The sequence below is a fragment of the Myotis daubentonii genome, chromosome 5, assembly GCF_963259705.1.
Source record: "Myotis daubentonii chromosome 5, mMyoDau2.1, whole genome shotgun sequence".
Lineage (NCBI taxonomy): Eukaryota > Metazoa > Chordata > Mammalia > Chiroptera > Vespertilionidae > Myotis > Myotis daubentonii.
The window spans coordinates 69,903,063-69,925,109 of record NC_081844.1 but is presented as its reverse complement, the minus strand read 5'-3'; positions in this window follow the sequence as shown (position 1 = coordinate 69,925,109).

Sequence of the window (22,047 nt, the reverse complement as noted above, 5' to 3'; positions counted from 1 at the left end):
ATAAGTTAGTGATACCGAATCAGGTTCATAGTTACTATTCTCCTACATTAGATAAGATATTTTATATAGTTTCTAGCCAGCTTTTCCCCATACATCTATATATTTCAATAAACTCTTTAAAATCTAGATAGTTTAACCAAATAAATAACTTTACTAAATGAAGATGGGATCTCACAATTAAGAAAGTATAAATCAGAACCCAGGGGGAAAATTTAGGAGTCCAAAACAAACAAAAATAAACACGCAAACAACTCTAGATCTAAAATGGTCCATAGTTTCCTCTAGAGATCTCATTAAAGTTATTGTTGATAAGATCCAAACAGATCCTTAAATCATTTCATTGAAAAGTTTTTAAATCTCCTATGTTTCTAATTAAGTTTTTATCTCAACCACCATACAAGATGTTACTGGGCCCATGTAATCAATGAAATATTTTCAGTATTTATCATATAATAATAATAATAATAATAATAATAATAATAATATAAATGCTAGAATTCATGGATTTTAGTAACTTGTAATGAACAATTTCATATAAATGAGTAGCCAACCACATACTTTTAGCCTGATGCAAACATAATTTTTTTCAAAGATAATAGCAGCTAGAAACATATGGATATCATTAAGGAAAATATGTATATTTAAACAATATGCTAAATAAATATTATACAATAATTTACATTTACTGATAAACATTTATACTTCAACTACAATTTTTAAATTATAACCAAAGTACCATAATGTGATTTCAGAGTCCCAATGTGACAGGAACTTGGAGACTAACAGCAAAATATACAAAATCAAAGTTCAAATCAAATAGTTTTTGACAGAAAATTACATCATCATCTATAATCTCTTCCTTAGACCTCATTGTTACTTTGCAAATTAGGAAGTAAAGCAAAAGGTAAATAGGTAAATATATCTTTTTATACACAAAGTACCATTAGTTATAGCACTTAACCAAGATTTAACTCATATATGTTTTCTTAATAAAATCGCAAATGCTAAAATTGTGCTATATTCAACTAGATAGAAATATACCAAAAATAGAAATCCTCAGCTCTACCCAATAGTTGGTTATTATTAGACTAAACAAGGAAAATCTGCACTTTGAAAAGGATTATTAGAGATATTTTTACATAATTTGCCTTTGTTGAGTTAATTAATTAAAGGAACAAATCATTTTAGAATTTATTACATGATAAATCTGGTGCCCAGAGACACAAAATTTAACATACTAGGAATCTTAAAAGCTGCATTTACAATTGTATAACTCCCACAGAGAAGAAAAGAATTCAGTCAGAATCAGGATTACATTTCTGTTCCTTGAGATTTTTTTTTTATGATACCACAAACTTAAACTTAACCAAAAGAGTAAGTAATACTCATAGTGTGGGGGAAAAAAGTTCAGGGTTTTTTTTTAATGACTATTCCTGGAATCTTTAGTACAAAGATGTAATTATAAGGGTAATGAATTTAGTATTAAAAGTCTAGGATTGCCTGGCCATTGTGTCTCAGTGGTTGAGCGGCAACCTATGACCAGGAGATCACAGTTCAAATCCCAGTCAGAGTATATACCTGGGTTGTGGGCTCAATCCCCAGTGTGGGGCTTGCAGAAGGCAGCCAATTAATGATTCTCTCTCATCACTGATGTTTCTATCTCTCCCTCTCCCTTCCTCTGAAATAAATAAAAATATATTTTTTAAAAAGTCTATGATCACATTCCACCTCCAATGTTAGAAGTTACTTAACTAGGCTGAGGCTGCTGACCTATATATAAAATGAGTGTAATTATATCTGCCTTACTTCCTTTACTATTCTAAAAATGTAATTAAAGATGTAATTAACTTCTCCTATGGAAGCACTATTTGAACTGCCAAATAATCAATGTAATTTTTTAATTTACTATCATGCTCATTACTAATGTAATAAAAGGTTAATGTTAGCATATAAACTCTGAAACTTACACACTTCAAATGTTCATTTATGAACTTTTTGATGCCTGGGAGTACAGATCATTGTCATTATTTTCTTAATACTGTAATTACATTAGTAAAACCTTCTCACAATTATACAGCATACCTCTTTGAAGTAAATGCAGTGGGGCCTTGACTTATGAGTTTAATTCGTTCCGAGACCGAGCTCGTTAAGGAGCTCGTTAACTCAACTTACTCTGTCAACTCTGTTTTTTGTATCTCAAAAAACTCATTAGTTGGGACACTCGTAAGTCAAGGCCCCACTGTATATTAATTCAGCATGGTAAATGAATATTTATAGTACTTTAATCATTTACAAATCTTCTTTTCTCATGTTACCACTCAGAATTTTCAGATAAGCAATATCATTTTTAAAAACAAGAAATAATATGTAATTTTTACTGTTTATCAGTGTCATGTTCCTTCACTGGGCCAATCCACTGTAAACCACATAGTAGAGGGTGAGAAAATGTCTAGCCATGGATCTTCCATGACATATGATAGATTTTTAATTTTATATTTTTTGTCTTAATGGAGACAACTACAAGCTTAAAACTTAATAATAAAATGAGTCCCTGGTAGAAGTCAATAAAATCCTCCCTCAGGCTCATAGGATTCCCATAGCTAAAGGTATGAGAAAAAGCTCACAATTCCAGGATTATCAAACACTCTAAGCAAAAGTCATCAGGCATAACATCAACAGAATTAGAACACCAAGAACTTCAACTAGGAATCCTCCATTTAAAATAATAAGTAAAATATAATAATCAGTTAAAAACATAAGAAAAAAACAGCTCATAAAAAGATTGGAAAGATTTGAGGATAAAATAGAAGCACAGATTAGAATACTACAATAGATGAATAAATAGAAAATAAGAAAGAAGGTTAAATAGCATCAAGGAGAGAAGGAGAAAATCCAAATTTTGAATAAAACACACACACATATTTTTAAAATAAAAGACTAGACAGTTTGCAAAGAGGCAAAATCAGAGGTATGAACACATTTAAGGGACTGCTGAAATCTTTATTTCATTATGCAACATGAGCTGAATGATACAAATGAAAAAGAATTCAAAATTAAATTTATATTAGTAAAAACTACAGAACTCCAAAAAAGGAGAACTTAAAGGCAATTATGTAGAAAAGCGAAATTAGTAAGAAATAATTATAAAACATAAACTGCCTATGATAGCAAGTTTCTCAAAACAATAGTAGGAGCCATAAAAATGGAATAATGCATTAAAAGTACTATAAAAATACTTCTCAACAATTAATATATCCTCAGTCAAGATGAGAATGAAATAAGATACTGTCAGGCAAATAAAAATTGAGACAATTTGCCATTAACACAGTTATTCAAACAGCTACTAAAGAATGTACTTAGGAGTAAAGAACCAGAAAAAGAACAATATTAAAATAGAAAAATTAAAAAACTATATCACTCATTAATATAAGTGTAAAAGGCCAAAACAGCAACAAATTCCACACTATATAAAAAATGATAATTTAACAATTACTAAATTGTCTTTATCCTAGGAATTCGAAGATTGGATTTAGTTAACAATTTGAGAAATTATCTTCACTACACTCAAAGATTAAAGAAGGGAAAGATGATTATTTCATTAAATATAGTTAAGACTAATAAAATTAAAGATGTATTCATGATAAGAGCTCTTAGTAAATTAATAACATAGAAAAAAACTTTAACTTAATAAATTGACTAGTCTAGAATAATAATATTCAGAGTAAGGAACATTAGAAGCTGTTTGTTTAAATAGGAATGAAATAGGTGTCCACACTCACCATTTTTATTCAACATTGTTGTTTGCTGCAGAGAAGTAATGAAACTCCATTCCAAATAGAAACGTAGATCTATAAGAAAAATAAAGCAATGAAAAAATGACAATTATGTGGACAAATATGAGATGTATATTTCCCCTTCTCTTTTTCATTTAAAAAAATACAACTGTTTAAAACAAAATTATGTTTTATTCTTGAATTTTTAACAGAGATAGACCTAATAACTTTGACACCATATCACAAAGAATGGAAGAGGTGTTAGATGAAATTGAACTTTGCAAGCTTCTCAACTTAGTCCACTATAAACATTAATTGGACTGTGACAGATAACATTTTATAATTCTTTAGAGAAAACACTTTAAAATAATGCAAAGAGTTATAGCTAAAATAAAATGGAAGGTTGAAATAGTTAATTAACATAAATTAAGTTAGGAAAGGATCAAAGAAACTAAAAATTATAACAAATAGACAAGATTGGGCATGTTCAGAGTGGTATGGCCATAGACTACAAATTAAAACAAATAGAGAACAAATTATAAAATTATAGACCTATATCCAACCATAGCAGCAATTACATTGAATATAAATGGACTATGTTCTCCAAATAAAAAGCAGATTATTAAAACAAATTTTAAAAAGGTAGGCCCAACTATATGGTATGTGTCTTTCAATGTAAAGGTACAAATAAGTTGAAAATAAAAGACTAGCATAAATAAATTATGTAAACAGTAAAGCTAAGAAGTCTGGAATGACTATGTAAACTCAGATAAAATCAGACTTTATTACAAAAGTATTGCCAAAATTATAAAAACAATATCTTATATGGGCAAACGGCAAAATGCACATAATTACAACATTCAAACACAAAAAAATATAGCATATTGCTTCTGGAAATATGTATATGCAATATAATTGCAAATAGTTTGACCAGTGATAAAAACACTTATGATAAGTGTTCATATCCAGGAGGAACCAAAAGGATGGCACTTGAAGGATGAGAATATAAAAGACTTACATTTTATTTGTAATGATTAACTTATTGGCCAAAGATCTAAGACTAAAAGTACTCTTTTTTTCATCTTGGCTAAATCTCAAAAGCAATCTTGGGTTAAAAGAAATGAGCAAGTTTTAAAAGGATACCTGGATAATGATATAATTCACATGTAGTTATATAACTTGAAAAATAATGTTTGTGCATTCTTTATAAAACATACATATGTACAAAAAGTATAAAACATATTTGGGAAGATAAATACCAAATCAAAAATGTTTTACCCTGGAATTGGTCAATTTGATAATAGAGAAAGTTATAAAGATAATTTCATTATAAAAATAATTGTTTAGTTCCTTAAAATAATCCTTTAAAAAAGCATATAATGTACACTACTCAGATATCACTAACCTAGATAAAGATGCATGGATACTCATTATATTATTCCCTACATGTTCCATGTGCTTGACGTGTACGTGTGTGTCTTTGTGTGTGTGTTTATATTAACAAGAATCATAAAAACTGTGCTTCACATTTCAGCCCTATTAGGTCTTCATCAGGAACAGTGTAAGCTAAATGAACCGTGGTTTTATGGCTTCTAGAAGATGTTGCATTGCCATTTTACCAGCCTAATAACTAAACAAAGCATCATCAAGATTGAAGCTAAAATATAAAAACCACTTTCTCAATGTCCATCATTGCTCCAGATAAAGTTTTGATCGTCTAATAAGACAAGACATCTGTTTCTGGTTCCACTTTCTCTAAACATCAAAACCATTACTATATCTAATGCAGTTATTAATTTAAAGTAATTATCACCTACACAAAAGTACCAGCATGCCTTATTCAGCAAATACTAGTAAGTTAAACAGTACCATCCAGTTGTAGCCAAAGCAAAATTAGTTTGTTGGTCAGTTCACACAGCTAATTGTTATCCTCATGGTAATGAAATAATCACCTTCCAGGAAAGAGGCCATCTCAGAATCACTTTCATCCTGCATAACTGGAGTAAAGGAAAGCCAAATATCCTGCACATCCGAAAAGACTTTGACCATAATATCATTGTCACTCTTCTTTTTAAATACAATATATATTCTATTCTAATTTTGCTATCTTATCATGTAGATGCAAATGCAAATGTTCCAATCTGTTCGCAGTCACTAAGATAAGTGTGATATTTATGCCTTTCCTCGATTCCATCATCATTGTCTCATTGTTAAATAAATGAGACAATATTCTGTATTATAAATTAGCTATTTCACATTCTGTATCTTGGAATAGTGGGTCCCAAAGGTGAATACATAGGTAAAAAATCACCAGGCTGGATAATTTGAATTCATAAAGCAAAATATGTGAATATGTGTATATTTTTTCTTTATATGATAAAAAATACAATATTTCCAGAAAGTACTTTTTGCTTAAATGTTACATTAATATCCATTACTATTCAGATAGTACATAAAAAATACAAAGTAAATAAAAAATTAACAATGTAGGTAAGGAAATTTGGCAACACAAATTTCTCTCCCAGAAGTAATTATGACAATTAATTTACTATGTATACTTCTAGATCAGTTTATTTTATACATATAGGAGTGTTGATCACTTTATATGTGTTGTACATGTGGGTTCTCTCTCCCTTGCTCTTTCTATCACTCGCTCTTTCTTTCTCCCCGTACCCATTACATAAGTGGTATCAGATAGTAGTCTGCAGGTTGCAATTTTCAGTAAATACTATATCTTGGAGATATTTAACTATTATTAATAGTCCATAGTAATATTTATCCTTTTCTTTATTGACTATCTTGGTTTTTCTCATGTTACATTATGACAAATAATACTTCAATAGTTTTGCTGTGCATGACTCCTTGGGATATAAAAGTGTTTCTGTAGAGAAAACATGAGCATCATTACTGGGTCTTGAGGTACGCTAATGTAAAATTTGAGCTGATACTGCCAAATTAATAATTTTACTTTCAAATAAAATGCATACTTAAGTAACATCATTTAGAGTGACTTTGAATTTATTTCTATAATGGAATAAAAATGGAAAACAGAGTAGGTAAGTTTTATTCTCAAAATATTATCTTTCAATCTGATGATACCTTTTCCCTAATTTCTGCTTCCAAGAGGACTTTGGTGGAAGGCTTTAGATAGCCAGAATGACTATATCTTTCTGTTACATCCCATTCTACCTTCATTATCCAAATGCTGCCTAATTTATTTTTATTCAGAGAAGACTTAACATCCTTGCCTCTACCACCCTCTAATATTTGTTTTGATTCTGTCTTTAAAGATTTGAATGTGCTGATAGTTAGACAACATCTGAGACCAAGCATTCAAACTTCCAATCCAAGAAGGAATATTCTTGAGAAAGGTCTGAGTAAAGACAGCATACCGTAATGGAAAAAAGAATAATAACCTTAATTCTAGAGTGTGCTACCACAAATGTAGGAGTGTGCATGACATACGTAACTAATCCTGCTTTTAAAAAGAGAGCCAAAGCCATTTTAAATCATCAAATATTGATGGTCAGCCATGAATTATGAAGCCAAGCAGAAAACATGGCAAGAACTGACCTAATTTTCTTCAAAGAAGAAATAGGATTTCTAGAGGTTTATTTTAATCCTTTAATCACTGTCTTCCTGCACATCCCACTGCTTGGGAGTTGAGGAAGTTGAAACTTATTTTAACTGGGCAATGGAGACAGGAGGGAAATTTTATAGGAAGCTAATTAAAATTATAAATTTCAGAAGAGGGCTGGGTATGAATGATATTACACACCATAGCCAAACAAAACAAGGAAAGCTAAAGAATTATTTTTTTCTTTAAGAGTAGGGAGTAAAGAAAGTCGAGACAAAGAGACCTCATAGAGGCAAAAACAAGCATATGGAAAAAGTTACTTAAAACATAAATGCTAATCTACCAGAATATTCAACAAGCAACCTATTTTTGCAGCCAAAGGCATGTGAAAGGAGAATGTAAATGAAGAAAAAAATGAAGATATGAAAAACAAAATAATGTCAAATGGGGTTTTTGGATGCTTGTATTTATGTGAATGCTTACGTTTATGTAAAAGAAGAATTTCTTTGATTTCATGAAAAGAAATTATATTGTCAATGATTTTAAAGCATCCTCGCCATCACAAAATCCGGTACACTGACTGACATCATTTGAAGTGTTATTGCAAATACAGCACTTTCAAGATTTGCATAACTTACTAGATGAATGAAAAATAAATGCAGCTTTGACTCCCTAATCTTCTCAAGAGTTGGTATTATAGCAAACAAATGGTGGGATTTTTAAAATATTCTAAGTATTTAAATGAGCTATGCTTTTGATGACAAAATAGTGCTGCAAACACCTAGATATAGAGTGAATTTTTTTTAAAAAAAAATAGTTAATACGATGCACACTAAAGCTTTCATTTTTATCTTAGTATAATATAGTAGTATTTTTCACACAGATTGATTGTGGTTTTCATGAATAGAATGTTGTCCCCTTTTTGCCACTAAATATTACTCTGTCTAACATTTCCTTTTCCTTGACGGGAGGAAAAGGAAATATAAATACTAAGGGTAATTGGATAAAGTGAGTCAATGAGCATAATCAAATAATCAAGATGTAAAAACCTGGAGAAACCACATAATTTACTCTCTTCTAAATAAAAAGAAACTGACGTAGCTGCCAATTATGAAATTTCCAATTGATAAAAATATTACACTGTCATTTACATGACTTGAGCTTTGGACACAAGTAATTGAGTCTTCATCAGGAATAGTACCAGGTATTTAAGTAATAGTTATTTCTTCCTAAATGCAATTGCCATTCTCATGTAAATATAATTCCATATACTGAAAGAAATAAAAGCAATACATTTATATTATTTTTCTCTATTGAATACCTTATTCTTTAACTATTGTATGCTATACTAATGTTCAAAGAGGGCAGTTCTCTATTTCTCCTTGCTTCTTTCATATCCAACAAAATAAAATTCATCTGCTACATCTGAAAAAATAATAATAAAATTTGCTACTTAATCTGTGTTATATTACCCCACTGTTAGTGAGAGTATTACAGAGATAGCTGGTTTTTCTCCCATGGTATAGTAACATAAACAGTTCATTCCAATTTAGGTTATACACATATCCTGGTTGATTTTTTTAAAAAATTTACATTAATAAACTGAACTCTTTATGGTGCATTTTCTATATTTCCATGGCTTTGATAAATGCATAGAGCTGAGTATCCACCACCATAGTCACGATACAGAACATTTCCATTACTCCAAAATCCCTTCATGCTGTCCTTTTCAAATCAACTTGGGAGTATTCTACACCAACCTAGTCCTGTAGCTGGCTCTAATTCTACATATTTCAGTTGTATAAGAAAATAAATTCCTTTTTAAAGTTTAAGTTTAGGACATGTTTTAGTCATTTGAATCTAAATGATCCCTAACTGATTTGAAACCCTAGAAAGAATAATTAATAAAATTAAGATTATATAACCTACAAAAGAGAGGTTTTGGAAAATGAAATCTATCTTTCAGTACTAAGAGAACAAAATTTGATAGCTCCATATAGGATCCAAATTTAAATAGGGTATTCAAGAAGAAGTAGAACATATGTCCAGGGTTTTATTTTTGGGCGGGGGGGAATAAAATATTCTTTGGGATTTAGACTAAAGTATGTGCCTTTTAAGATTAATGACCTATGATTTTATACTCCTATGAAGAGATGGTAAAAGAAACTGTAAATGAAGAGTTCAAAGACTCAGTGAGAACTTATGGACCTGGACAACAATGTGGTGATTGCAAGGTCGGGGGTTAGGAGGAAGAGGGCATAGAGGGGATAAATGGTGATGGAAAAAGTAAAAAATAAAAAAATAAAATTATCATACAATAAGAAATAATTGAGGTGACTGAATACTATGGGAAAATGTGGATAACATCAGAGAAAAAGAAGTTAGAGAAAGAACCAGAAAGGGAGGAATATGAGCATAGTATGGTTGAAATAGTCCTAATTTTTATAGTTGCAACACCTGGACTTCAACTTCATTTTCCCTACAATTTGTTAATATATGTTTGTATAACCATGGGCAAATCACTTAAGTCCTCTGGTATACTGACCTGAAAATGAATAACAAAAATAAAATCCCGCCCTAACTGGTTTGGCTCAGTGGATAGAGCGTCGGCCTGCAGACTGAAGGGTCCCAGGTTCGATTCCGGTCAAGGGCATGTACTTGGTTGTGGGCACATCCCCAGTAGGAGGTGTGAGGGAGGCAGCTGATTGTTGTTTCTCTCTCATTGATGTTTCTAACTCTCTATCCCTCTCCCTTCTGCTCTGTAAAAAATCAATAAAACATATTTTAAAAAATAAAATAAATAAAATAAAATCCCTATTTACTTCATATATATGCTTTCAAGAACAAACAAGATACTCCATTTGAAAGAATATTTTTGAATCGCCAAGTGTTTTCATGAATGTGTCATTTTTTGCCAATGTTATCATATATGAAATTTAAAGAATTGCTAAATATAGATGTACAATGTGGAAGTAGAAATATGTGCCAAGAGCTTAGAATAACTGTCAAGACAGAAGACAACGTTTTGGACAGAGACAACAGTGTGGTGATTGTTGGGGAAGGGTGGCAGAGGTGGAAGAGGATATAGGGGGATAAATGGTGATGGAAAAGACAAAATTAAACTTCTGAAAAAGTGTTGGGAGTTGCATGTACAAAGAAGCATGTTTGTAAATATAAGGCTGCCCTTATGAATACTTGTCTTTTCATGAATCCAGGTTTGAGTGAAATTACATCATAGCATTTAGTTCCTCCTTCCACTATTCTCCCCAAATCCCAATTAGTCTCAGAACATCTCAGGAGTTCAATTCACATCCATATTAACCAAGGTCCTGGGTAGATTTTCATGGAACAGCAGTGAAATATTGAATTGCATGGGAACATCCCTCATGGTGAGAAGGCTGTCCACGGACCACTCCCAAGGCCCAGAGCTGTGCTCCAATAGCAGCTATCTTATTCTTCTTGAAGGCAAAGAAAACTTAGACACTTGGAAGGAGCATTCCCAGCTAGGGAGTTTACTTGTCCAAAAAGATGTTAATAAAGGCCTATTAACAAACTAGAAAGGAGGCTGAGTAGCCTTTAGCTGGGGTCATTTCCTATTCAGTGGCAAAAATGAATAGGGTGTTTAGTTTGGATTAAAATAGCATGAAACATGAATATCAGGAAATTTCATTAAACCTCTAGGTCTGAGAGTGTATATAGTACTGCAGCTGAGCAACCAGGAAAGATTTCTTTATCCAGGAAAAAGCAAATTGAGACAGGATATGTGCTTGAAAATATATGTGTATCCTAAGTAGCTGCACACAGAACCACTAACAGAAACACAAAAGAAAATCCAGCTCGCCTGGAATATACTTAGAAGAATGAGGACGTTTTAAAAGGCAACACTCTGAAGGGTCTAAAAAAAGACTTTTATGATTTATGCATCTCTCTAGTTGTGATGCTGGAGTAACAGACACACAGTTTTTTTATGAAAATATAGAATAAATGTATCACTAAGTGGCACAGGGAGGTCAAATGATAGGATACTAACAAAATATCACTGAGCAGATTAAAAAGTTAAGTCAAATGCTTGAATGCAGTCTCCTCACACTTCTCTGCTCTGTTCCAAGCACCCTTCCCACACACCACATATGTGCCCACACGTGTGCCCACATATGTGCCCACACATGTAGCAGGAGGCACGGGGCTCATTAACTTCACTCTGAGAGAGTAAAAATAACAATGTGGTGATGACATAAAGCAGAGCACATTCAAAAACAGGTTTTCTTTCCTTTCCTTTTGTGAACCATGGAGGTTGTGCTGTGTACTCATTTGCAATCACACACATCCAGTGATCCTACGGACTTGTTCAGGTTTTACTTACAAGTGTACTATCAGTTGCTGTTTATTAAAACTCTACTGAGAAGGTCAAGTCAGCCCGGAGACCAAAGAACAACAGCCATGTCCAATCTGTGTGGGTCTACACAAGGAATGGGAAGAAGGGCCCTTATTTCCAGGTCTCCCGAGCAGCAAACAAAAATTGTGAAAATGGTTTCAGAAAACATCTAGAACTCAAATTGTCTCCATGTCAACAACTGATAAGTGCTTTGGGGATCACTCTGGGTACATGACAAATGTGCTCATGATCAGGTTTGTTCCAGCTGATATCATGTTGCTTTGCCCGCCTTCTTTGCCAATGTCCCCCCAGGAAGAGCAATGGGAGCTCTCTGGCTGCTAGCACCACCTGCAGGGGCTCAAGGACTGAGTCCACAGCTGCAAGTTTCTGTGGAGATGGATGCTGGGAAATTGGGGTTAGTGTCCCCTTGTGTTTGTCTCAGCACAGTAGGTTTTACATTAACTCCCTCTCTCTCTCTCTCAGGGATCTAAGCATAGTCCCAGCCAAGGAGAAAGTCTATTCATGTCATTCTTCCTGGTTAGCTCCTAAGGCTCCCAGTCCTGCTCAAGCCCATCATGGATGGCCAATTACTCTGGTACAATTAGTTTGTCATCTTTTTATCATCATTGTATTCATTGTTATCGTTGTTTTGCTGAGAGATTCATCCTACCTTCCTGCCCCTTAGTCTGCAAGAAATGGCCAAAGCATGAAGTCTTCTCCAAAAGACTCCTTGACCCAGTGCGAATGACCTTGTGGGGCCTGTCACACCAGTTCACCAAATATGCTCAGATATGCCTGAGCCCCAGCAAAGGGATGAAGGTTTGGACACACGCTGGGATCCCTATTATGCATATTCATGTTTTGGAGCAGATGGTTGGACGCATCTTTCATAAAGGTTTCTTTTCATATCCATTCCATACTAAAAGTACCCTTCTGACTACCCACTGCTTGCATTACTGTTTAATAAAGGGCTTTTCTTAGAAGTTATGTCAATAATGGGTTCCAGGAGAAAAGGCAGATAAGGTTGAGAAGGGCCAGATTTTGTATTTCCCCATTGGAATGTTCAAAATGGTGTTTTAAAACCTTGAGTCACCCACAGAATTTAACTTTTTTTCCAAAACCGATGAAATGTTACTTTCCTTAATGAATCTTTCTCTGACAACTCTTGACCAAATTATTCTGACATGCATCTGTGCTAATTTGGAATATATACATTCTGCCATTGTTACACATACCACAATGTATGTTTTTTTCTTTTTCAGATTTTCATTTTTAAATAATTTCAGACTTTTTTTTAAAAAAAAGTGTCAAAAATAGATTTATTCTCCAATGTGGACATGGCATTCTATGTCTAGGTTTCTAACAGCAATTTACCTATAGTCATACGAGTCTCTTCTCCTTTCCCTTAGCTACCTACCCTCATAGTATATTAGATTTTGCATATTGTCTTCTTCAGATATTTTGTTCTAATTCCATAGTTATTTAATGACCACAATTTCAGACCAAACTTGTGTACAAAAGGAAAAGGTTATTTAAAAACATTTCCATAATTCAACACAATTTCTTGAGCTCCCATTCTATCAAACTGTCTCTCAGTTAGAAAACCCTCTCCCAGTTCCCCAGGTTTGCATTTAAAGTCTTGAGAGATGTCTTAGTGTCAGGATGTCATTTATCATCTAACCATACTGCCATGCCATGGACCACCGTGGCTCAGTTTTTTGGTCATGAGTCCTTGAGATGAATGTTTAGTCACCCTTCTCTTCCAACCATAGAGGCCTCTGGGGCTGAAACTTTGAGTTACTTCTTAATCTATTAGGCAGAGATTGCCAAAGGCCTGGACAGCTGCGGCAGGGAAGATGGAGGGAGGAGAGGGACGGGAAGAAGATGCGCCCATGTAAATGTTGAATCTTTTTCTCCAATCCTAGGGAATCTATCTAATTTCAATAATGAAAAATTTTATTTGCCTTAACATACATTTTTCTTTCTTATGCCTGAATCCATTCTGTTCTCCTCAACTTCCCTTAGGGGATAAAATTTTGATACTCATAAAGCTAGAAGAGATTCTTTTTTATCTATGTGACTAATTCCAGCAAATCCCTTTTCTCAGGCCCAAGCCCAGACTGTCAAACTGCTGTCCACATCTCCACAAGTGTTACCTGATTTTATGAGCAGAGCACCCAGGTGTTACAAAAAGCAGGGAGAGAGGGAGAAATAGTTTTCAAAGTTTCAAATCTATTTCCCTGCCTTATTAATGTGATAATGATGGCTCCACATTTGCTGAACTAGGAGGTGTGAGTCAGAATGAGACAGTACAAAAAGAAATAATGACACAGGATGACTTTTAAAGCAGCACAGATGCAGGCGTATTGACACTTTCAGCTTTGAAATTGTCTCAACTGTATTGGGGAACACCAATAAAAAGAAGTGTTCTCACAAAAAAGCAGAAACACGCACACACACATACACGCACACTTTATAAACCTAGCCACCTAACCAAGACAAGCTTCACAATCAAATCAAGTCAGAAAAAAACGACAGTGCTTTCAGAATTTCAGTCCCTGTTTTTCCTTCCAGCACATCTGCAGTAGTAATACGTTTTGTGATTTCTGAGAGGCCTGTGGTTAACCTCACAGCACGGAATGAATTATCTCCAATTCCATCCTTCATTAAAACGCCCCTTCTATGAAACGTGTCAGTGAAGTCAGAACCTGGCTGGCCACACATCAGCCAGAGCATTGACCATCCGTTTACATGTTTCCCTATGGTCCTTAATTATAGCAAAAGACAGTCATTCATTCCCAGGAGTTTTCAACTGTTTATGTTGTACCCTGACTAACATGAGAACACCTATAATGTTTTCATTTTTTACTAGGTGCATGTGTACATGTATCAGTGTTAAATGTATAAACACAAATATATTTGTCCTCAAATGAGGGCAAATGATTACATTTAAACATTCCTCGCTTAAACTGCACAAATACATATCTTCGAAGTATATTTAATAATATTTAGAAAAGTCTTTAACTCTTTACTATGCCCACAAAATCTATAATCCCCCAAAGAGTACTTAAATTTGAGAGAAAACAAAGGGAATGTCACTCCAGAAGTTGTTTTGGTAACATTGATTCCACATTTTCATTTCTGAGCACATGCAAATTACTCCTCTGCCATTCCCAATCCCTTCTTGTTCTTCATGAGTTTGGTAAAAAAGGAAGGAGTTTAGGGAAAGCACATTCTTTCATAATTTTAATAAGTCCATATGTTTATAGCTATGACATAATCAACCATAAAAATTCCCCAAATTAAAATCATAATATCTCCTCAAATGAATACTTGGGGAGACTTGTCCAGGGCCAAGGTTTAGACTCTAGCTGAAGACTGTTGTTAGGAGTCAGCACCTTCCAACAGCTGTTTGAAATAAACAGATATATATTTCAGTAGAAAATAAAAATAACAACAGTATTTGCACATGTATTGAAACAGAAATCCAAAATTGAACTGAATTCTCTCATACTAGTATAAGAATTCTGAAAGGGGTCAATGACTATATTAACTTTAAAACCTATACAATGGCTTATAAACCAATTAAAAACAAAGTAAAAAACTGCTACAAAGGTCTTTACACAGCCTTTGAATATTTTAAATATTCAAATTTCACTTCAAGAAGAGATCATACCATTCACTTACCCTTCGTCAAAAATGACACATTTTTCAGATACTTTACAGACTATTAATAAATAATTCTATCCAATTTATATAAATTATATTAAAAGGAAACATTTTTAAGCTTGAATGATTCATTACTTTGAATAATGGTGTTGATATATGTGCCAGTAATAATCATTGGGGTGCCAAACCACATATCAAAATCAGGTGTTTTATTTTTAAGTTAATATATACTACTCATCTTCTTTACTCCCTATGTTATTCTGGAATGTATTAATATGGAGTTTTATAATATTTATGATGAAATTTCTTGTCATTAAATGCAAATTTTTCATAACTTGTTATGGTTTCTACAGCTGCATTTGGAGGTGTAGCTTGGTGAAGAAAAATATTGGCTTTGTTATAATGAGAAATAAGAACACTACTTAATAAGATTTACTACCACACTGTAGGAAGGACTCCTAACACAAGGAAGCATAATAAAATTGTGAGACAAACTATTTTAATACACATTTTAAAACTTTCTGGAATTAATTTTAACCAAAAGAGTCCTAGGGATTTTTTGTTTTTTGACTGTGAGAGGAGTCTTGGCTAAAGATTACCATAACTTCACTCCCTTCCCTGTTGCGCAGAATCCTGTCACTGATATATGAAAGAAGCTCTGGGTATATTCCTGTCGTTCAAATTCTCTTCAGAGTGAAGATTAGGAGTCATCTGCACTGATAACAGATTTAAGCATTATATGCAACATGTCTACTAAGCTTTCTTTTTCTTTTTAAATGATGAAAATCTTACAATAGTATTTTCGCAAATTGTCCCTACACTCAAGTAAATTCTTTTTCATCGCTGCAGTTTTTGTTTAAATAAAGCTTCCATTGTGTTTTTGGAACTGAAATATATACATCTCTTATCTTTACTGCAAATAAATTATAACTAAGTTCGGGGAGAATAAAAAGATAAATTTTACACCTGATGGCTGACATGGTAGGCTGTCCTCAACACTGTTTTAATGCTCTAGTTTCACCAAGGGTTCAGTAGAAAAACAGTGAAGATGCAGATTCAGGAAGTTCTGGATTGAAAACTCTAAATCTAGACTGTCTTACTACCTATGCTATGTAAATCCTAAATTCCACTTTTTAAAGATTCATTAGAGGATTTGTTCTCTATGACCTCAGTGGGGGGAACAGGATCTTCAGAACCAAATTATTTCTACCAGGTGTGTGCATTGCACCCATGTGCGATGCTGAACACAGGTCTTCTTTCCTCCTTCAAGTTTCTGAGTATATTCACCCAAGCAGTTGCTTCAGCTCAAAGCTGTATAAAATAAAAAAAGAATAGGCCCCAAGACCTTTCACGCATTGGGATTTAATCACAGAAAGCTGTATCACCAGTACCCTCATTGTCATCCCTACTTTGTCTGCGTTTGAACAGACACACCCTACTTCTATTCTTCTAGGGACACTTTTTCATAAACTTAACTGTCTCGCATTTATTTCAGCACAAGCATTATCCAGCCAGTTGAACCACAAACTCCTTGAAGTTAGGGAAATGTATCTTACTCCTCTATCATACACATTATTTTTAACATATCATATTGTAGGTGAGCAATATAGGTTGAATATTATTTAAAAGTCAAACAAATTCTATTCCTTCTTCTAAGCAAAAATGTCTAATGCACTCTGGTAATCAAAAAGTTTAATGAAAGAAACGAAGAAATTCATCACCACCTAGTGTGAAGGCAATTGATAATCCTATACCATTTAAAGAGAAACTTTAAAAAATGTCATCTTCAGAGACACTTCAAACGTCCAACAGAAACCAAAAATGTAGAACAAATTGTTTCAAAACTAAAAATCTTCTTCAGTTATTCATAAATAAACAAGAACACCTGTATCATTTGACATCGTATACTTTTAAGGTTGTCCTCCAAGTCATTATTTATCTTCATGCAAATAGCTTAAATGTGTTTCCCTCTAAACACACTGCTACAATTTAGTTTCAGCTCTCCCAGGAAAACCACACAAGAGTGTACTCATTGAAAGCAGTGCAAATTAAACCCAGAGAAAACTTTGTACAAAGGGCATTTCTACACATGCCTCCCATCCCAGGTTGGTAGAAGATCCATAAGGGAGTTCAGCACCAAAAGCAGAGAGGCACATTAACAATTTAATTTAAACTCCTTTGGTAATTTTCAATGGAAACTTAAAGAGCTGGGTTTAATCTAGACTGTGTTTCAGCTCCATGATATTTAAATGCAGCTTTCATGTTATAGTTCAGGCAAGAATACTGAATACCAATGAGTTTGGGAATTGGGGCTGAACGATAGTAGAAAATACTTCTTGTGTAACCATTCTGAAATTCCCCAGTGTGTTATTAAATTCATTCTCCTTAGCTCTCCTAAAATTCCTTCAAACATATGCCTCAAATTCCACAAGGAAATTTTTTGCCTCTATAATTTTTCTTCTATAATATAATGCCAATCAGATAACAGTTTCAGAGGGCTGCACATTTAAGATGAATGAAGGCATATTGATGGAACCAGGGCTCCAGGCCTTCAAGAGTACAGCTGCCTCAGTAATTCTGAATCAAAAATGAGCCTACCACTGTTCATGTGTCTTAGCTAAGTATTTTTCATTCCTGACAGCCTTCAAGACTAGTACCTTCAAAAATGTAAACTGAACCCACCCAGTGTGGCTTAATGGTTGAGCATTGACCTATGAACCAAGCGGTTCACTTTCTAGTCAGGGCACATGTCCAAGCTGTATGCTCAATCCCCAGTGTGGGGCGTGCAGGAGGCAGATGATCAATGATTCTCTCTCATCATTGATGTCTCTCTCTCTCTCTCTCTCTCTCTCTCTCTCTCTCCCTCCCTCTCTGAAATCAATACAAATATTTTTAAATGTAAGCTAATAAACTGAGGCATCCTTGCATTTGATCCTAGACTAAGTCTTACTATCTTACTCAGGCTCTATTAGCTCAAGAATCCTAGCATACTCTCAGTTTGAGCATATAATGTGTGAGCCTTTTTACAAAATCAAAATAACTTCTTGAAGCAAAAGATCACTTAGTGCTTTCTTCTATTTTGGTGACTTTACCTTTTTAGGTGAACAAAAATCATCAATAGTTAATATTTAACATTAAGATTGTAGAGTCACATCCAAGGAGATTCTGATTTGACAGGTTGTAGGTGAAGCCCATTGAGGCCAGTATTTTAAGAAGCCCTGCAGATTATTCTGAATAATATGAAAAATGGGCAGGTCAGCTCTGTGACCTACACATGACGAGCGCAGTGTCTGTTCAGAACACAAAAGCTCATGTCTCCATCATTACACCACTTAAAGAAATGCTGGTGCTGATATTTCTAATAGAGCATTTCTAAGATATCTTATTAGCTATATTAAATATATTAGAAATATTTCTAACTCAAGCCATTATAATGGTGTCTCTAATACTCAACCATTTGGACAAGGGCACAATAATGCCAATTATTGTAAGTAACCATAATCATAATAAATGGACTATAAGGTTGTTTTCATTTCTTTCAAGCACAATTTGTCTTTTGTAAAGTATAGAGTTCCTGGAGCTATATAGTGATATCTAAATGGTTCAATGGTTGATCGTTTTTGCATGGCTTTGATCATTCTTCTTACAATCTTACTTAGGTGGGGTTTTTTTAATTATTAAAAGTCCTTAAATGCACCTCATTTAACATTATCTTTATCTTTTAGTATCTTCCTCATGAAAATTTACAACATGCATCTTTAGTCCCTGGAAATGAGTACAACTACAAGAATAATTGCATGCAGTATGATGAAGAATACTGGTGAAGCAGAAAGACCAAGGCATCAGGCAAAACGAGGTGAATCAGGTAGCAGTTCTGAGACTACCTGTCTTTCTGTACATGAGAGGAAAGAACAACAGTCATTGAGTGATAAAAGGGTGAAATGTGGTCTTGACATGGAAATGCATTTAAAAGAAGGAGTGACACAACAGTGATGTATCCTATCACCAAAAATATAACTACAAAGAAAAACGGATAATAGGATAAATAAAGTGTTCATTCAACAGATAGAACTGTGTGTTTTGGTTTTAAGATTCCATTACAATATTAAAAATGACTGAGACACTAGAGTTTTATTTATGTAGAAATAAAAAATATTAAAAATTAAATTGATATGTTGTAATTTTTTTTTAGTTATTCATTCATTTAAAATGCTCCTCCCCAGGAGATAGAACTTAAATCCTCCTCCCTCCCCCAAGTGTGAGCTGGACTTGGCCATTCTTAGTGACTCACTTCCAAAAGAGTTCAGAAATGGAAAATTAGGAACTTTAGAGTTAAGGTCCACAGGCACTACCTTAAACAAGTTACCAAGGTTAACAAAACAAGCGATAAGTTACACTGATTTCCTGATATGGTGTAGTGAGAAGGGCACTTCATCTCAGCACTGTCCCTCCACAAAAACCATAACCCCAGTCTAACCAGGAGGCAATTCAAATTGAAGAAGATTCTATAAAATAGCTGATCGGTCTCTTCAAAACTATCAGGGTCACACACACACACACACACACACACACACACACACACACACACACTGGAGAATGAGAACTTGTCTCTAGAAATAACATACAACTAAATGAAATGTGGAATCCTGGATTGGATCCTGGAACATAAAAGTATACCAGTACTAGTGGGAAAATAGGTAAAATCTAAACAAAATTGGACCTGTAGTTAGCAGTTAAGCACCAATATTAACCTCTTGGCTTAGTAAGTGTATCACAGTATTAAAATGTTCATATTACGGGGAACTGAGTGAAGTACTGAAATTCTCTGTACTGCCTTTAGACCTCTTCTGTAAATCTAAAGTTATTTCAAAATAAGATTTTTTTTTAATTCAAAGAGACTAAGAAAGGAAAACACAGGATCTTATCAATAAATGCAGAAAAAGGCATTTAACAAAATCTAATATCCATTCATGACAAAAACTCTCAGTAAACTAAAAATAGAGGAAATTTTTCTCCACTTGGTAAAGACTATCAGAAAGAGACCTTCAGCTAAGATCATACTTAGTGATGAGAAACTCAAAGCTTTCCCACTAAGATTAGTTACAAGGCACTTCATTTCAACATTTTAGTCCCAGCTCTTGGAAAAAGGCAAACAAAGGAAATTTTCACAGAACCCATGACATAGAGTGCAAGGTGAATTCTTTCTCTGGTGTTATGCAACTTGACAGCTATGCTCAAAAAATTTTTTAACTAGTTTAAAAGCTAACATAGATATACAAAGAAATGGAAATTTGAGCATGAAACAACTAAATGTGAAGCCAGTAATAAAATTACTGGTCAATTATATAAAGTTAAAAGGAAGTGAATATTCATTCATTTCCATATCCTCAAGTACCATTAGGCATATAATATGTAAATAGAATCATACTGGATTATCATAGAGAACCATCTCTGAATTATATAAAGTCAGGCTTATCACCTAATGTTCATGCCTTCTGGGAGGCTCTCCTGCCACGAATGGGACAGAACAACAGCAAAGAGAGAAAGGGAGGAAAAGCAGCTGGGAACAAGAGTTGTCAATTCTAGGCTGAGGGATTTGGGGTGCAGGTAGCAGAGGGTAGAGGAAAATCTCAAAACCAAATGACTCTAAAAAGGAAGGTATTTTCTGCTCTTATATACACAATTAGCAATCACCAAAGTACCAATTCTTGTTACTATGGTAATAATAGCACTATGGTAATTTTCTCATGTGCCAGGTACTGAACTTAGGTATTTATATTCCTGACACTGACCTATATCTATATTGTCAGAATAAACTATGAGGTAGACATGCTTCTTGGCTTAAAGATGTAAACATTTGAATATATGTTCAAAATTACATTCCCGGTAAGTGAACTCAAAATTGTGACTAACTCTGAAAGCTATAGGTTCCTAATCACTCTTTTCTTCTGCCTTCCAATACTATCCTTCTTTTCTTACCCCACATATGTACAGCATTCATTCACTGATGAATTGTTCGGCACACTAGTACCGAACAAAATGACTCTTGATGTTTGAGATTCCATTGCTTCACATTATCAGCAGTGCCTAGACCAGAATAGTCATCAGTTAGAAAACATGCATTGCCAAAAATGTGTCTTTATTTCTGTAGATTATTTTAAATTTTGAAAATGAACTGTATGTTAATGAACACTGACTTTATAATCATTCAAAGTGTGTATACATTTTGGGGGGAAGCCCTATATGCTCCCTGCTGATGAAACATGTATCCAAAGGACTTTAAGCCATTTCAAAAAATATAGACCATCTACAAAAGGTTAATAATTGTCATCACTGGAGTTATCCTGAAAAAAAATGTGCAATAGAATATAAAAAATAAGTGTGAATGGGTAGGGAGATCAGCCAAAGAACTTGTATGCATATATGCATAACCCATGAACACAGACAACAGGTTGGTGAAGGCCTGGGGTTTAGGGGGGCGGGCTAGATGGGGTCAATGGAGGGAAAAGAGGGACATATGTAATATTTTCAACAATAAATATTTAATCTTTTTTTAAAAAGTAAAGAAGGCAAGGCTATGTGATTAAGTTTATAGCACCCTAAAGCATCTGCTTTTAAGGTGAACATATATTTCAATAAATAAGTTTCAGCAT